Source organism: Pinus tabuliformis, chromosome X (genome assembly GCF_031772625.1).
Source record: "Pinus tabuliformis cultivar Carrire ecotype Pingquan chromosome X, CPIR1, whole genome shotgun sequence".
In the NCBI taxonomy this organism is placed as follows: domain Eukaryota; kingdom Viridiplantae; phylum Streptophyta; class Pinopsida; order Pinales; family Pinaceae; genus Pinus; species Pinus tabuliformis.
Genome location: NC_142308.1, coordinates 1,557,574,396 through 1,557,576,731, shown reverse-complemented (window position 1 = coordinate 1,557,576,731; position 2,336 = coordinate 1,557,574,396). Strand labels below are relative to the sequence as shown.

The window sequence follows — 2,336 nt, the reverse complement described above, 5'->3', positions numbered from 1 at the left end:
AAATATGCATGCGTTGATTCATTTGGAGATCATTCACACACACCTTCGTGGAGTTCAAGAGAAGTGCGCAGAAAGAGAAGAGAAATGTGCATATCTCATGCGCTTAGCTCTTAAGAGGTTGCACACTTGGAAGGTGAACAGGTCGAAGGTCGGGCAAGCGTGTCCGGGTGAATTCTAAGGTGCTGTTCTTGGTGTAAGACTTGGCAAGGATTCTTGGTGGCTCGGGTGAGCACCATCCTTTGTGAAAGAGATGCACAAGATGTTGTAAAAGCAGGTTTGCCTCTCTTTGTATTATTCGGTTAAGTGTGAGACTTGGTTCGGCCAAGACACACTTGTATTGTAAACTGATATTCTTAATAAAATTGTCAGGCAGACTCACATTACGGGGAGTTGCCCCTCCCCTTTATACTTGTTGCAATTGTTTATGTTCTTGGTATAATTGCATGATGATAATGAATGAGTATGGGCTTCATTAAGTATAAAGGATAATTGCTTTTTACTTAGTTGCGAAACACAAGCTAAGTATGTTAATGTGAAAGTAGGCGTAGTCCATGAATGTTAGTATTGGTGAAAAGAAAGCGTTCGGTGGTGCCGCACCTTGCTACAAGCGGTTGGAAGACTACCGCAGGTGTAGGGGCGTGACACACGGGGTCGAATAACATGTATTATCATTACTATAAAGAAAATTGTTTATTTTCCATATTAAGCATCATTTGTTAAAATTTACCATAACTTAAAGCTTATTTCGCAATGAGTTAATAAATATCATGATTAGAGTTTGGCGAGACATATTTATTATTATTATCATCGATGTGCAATCCTTATTAATACAATGGTTACAAAAGTAACATTCCACCTGTCCCTTTACATTGTGAACTAATGTATTCAATGTAAGTTTATTCAAATGCTTTTCTTAACCATGACGATCACATCCGAAACTTCTCGAACCCCTCTTCCCATCATCTCTGGCTCTCGGTTATGGCAACATTTAGCTCCCTCAGCGACCGTTCATTTCCCCATAGTCTGGTCCGACGGAGTAAACTTGGAGAGAGTATTTAGGGTAACTACTCTTACCTCTGTCTCTGAAACCACTCGCTCATTCCGTCGCTGCTCCATCTAGGATATCGTCTGCAACTTGCTCCAAGGTTTCATTTCGACATGCAACAAGTAACATTTATCTCCTTTAACCCTACGTTGTTAAACTAGTTAGAGCAGTCTTGAAGTAGTTCTCTTAAAGTTGATGTCTTTGTGTGAATAGGTTAAATTTACATGACCTTTTATGGCAAGGAAAGTCCCATTGACCTCAGCCTTCACGGGCGGAGCAACTTTGTTCTTAGGTATATTGGAGAACTCATTCTTCTAAAATTCTTATTACATATTTTGTTACCGTCGGTACTCATGATGAGGGTTTACGTTTCCCTTCCAAGTTGTTTTCCTTCGGCACCGAAGTCTCGACTATCTCTTTAGGTAAGCGAAACCCCTACAGTTCCAGAGTCATTGATTCTTTCTTCTTTAGCGATTAATAAACCCTTATTGTTTTTTTCTTCTTTTTTGGTTTCGCAGGTAGGATCTATTGCTACTCCTTTATGTCGTCAACATTCATGGAACCTCGGTCAGTCCTGGACAACACTCACACTTTTGCTCTGATGTCTAGGTTTCTCTAAATACACTTTCCATTTTACATGGGTTTCGTCCAACATATATCTTGCACAGTAAATGTTTTAGGGTTTCTAGATTGTTGATGAGGGTTTTGCCTCGCTGCCATGCAGACTCTGAGCATTTGAGTCTTTTGATTAGTGTTGTTAGGAAACTTTTGTAAACTCTGTTTAATATAGACCACAGGGCTTGCGGGAACCTTTATATGATTATGATCGTGTAATTATTTAACTATTACCATTATAAGCACTTGAGAGTCTTTTTGGCCGTTTATAGAGACATAAAACCCTCATTGTTATCACAAATTTCTAGGTCTTTCGGGTTTCTACATATCTCTTAGATTATTTTGTTGCAACTGGAAAGAGTATTCAGTTAGTTTTGTTGTAGTAATATTTCTACCAGATTCACAATTGTAGTTTCTATTTATAAGCTAGTGTTATACAAGAAATTCACCCCCTTCTAAACCCCCTAAGCTAAGTGGGCTTGATTGTGGGGAAAAACTCCACAGTTAAGCGCACTTGAGCCAGAGGCGATCTAGGATGGGTGACCTCTCGGGAAGTCCTGGTTACCAGGTGGAAGCCCCAGAAGTGATGATTGATGCTATGTGATTCATTTCACTAGTTTCAATCCCACTTCTTCACCCTTGTGAGCATCACCCGATGCAATAAGTGCTAAGTGGA

General features: G+C 39.8%; 1 long non-coding RNA gene across 1 annotated transcript; it reads left to right on the top strand.

The window, feature by feature from the left end:
• Positions 1–914: 914 nt before the first annotated feature.
• On the top strand, positions 915–1,942 carry LOC149145979 (uncharacterized). The gene is made up of 3 exons (XR_016265171.1): positions 915–1,167; positions 1,259–1,467; positions 1,564–1,942. It is a non-coding gene; the product is annotated as an uncharacterized LOC149145979 (long non-coding RNA).
• Positions 1,943–2,336: the final 394 nt, after the last annotated feature.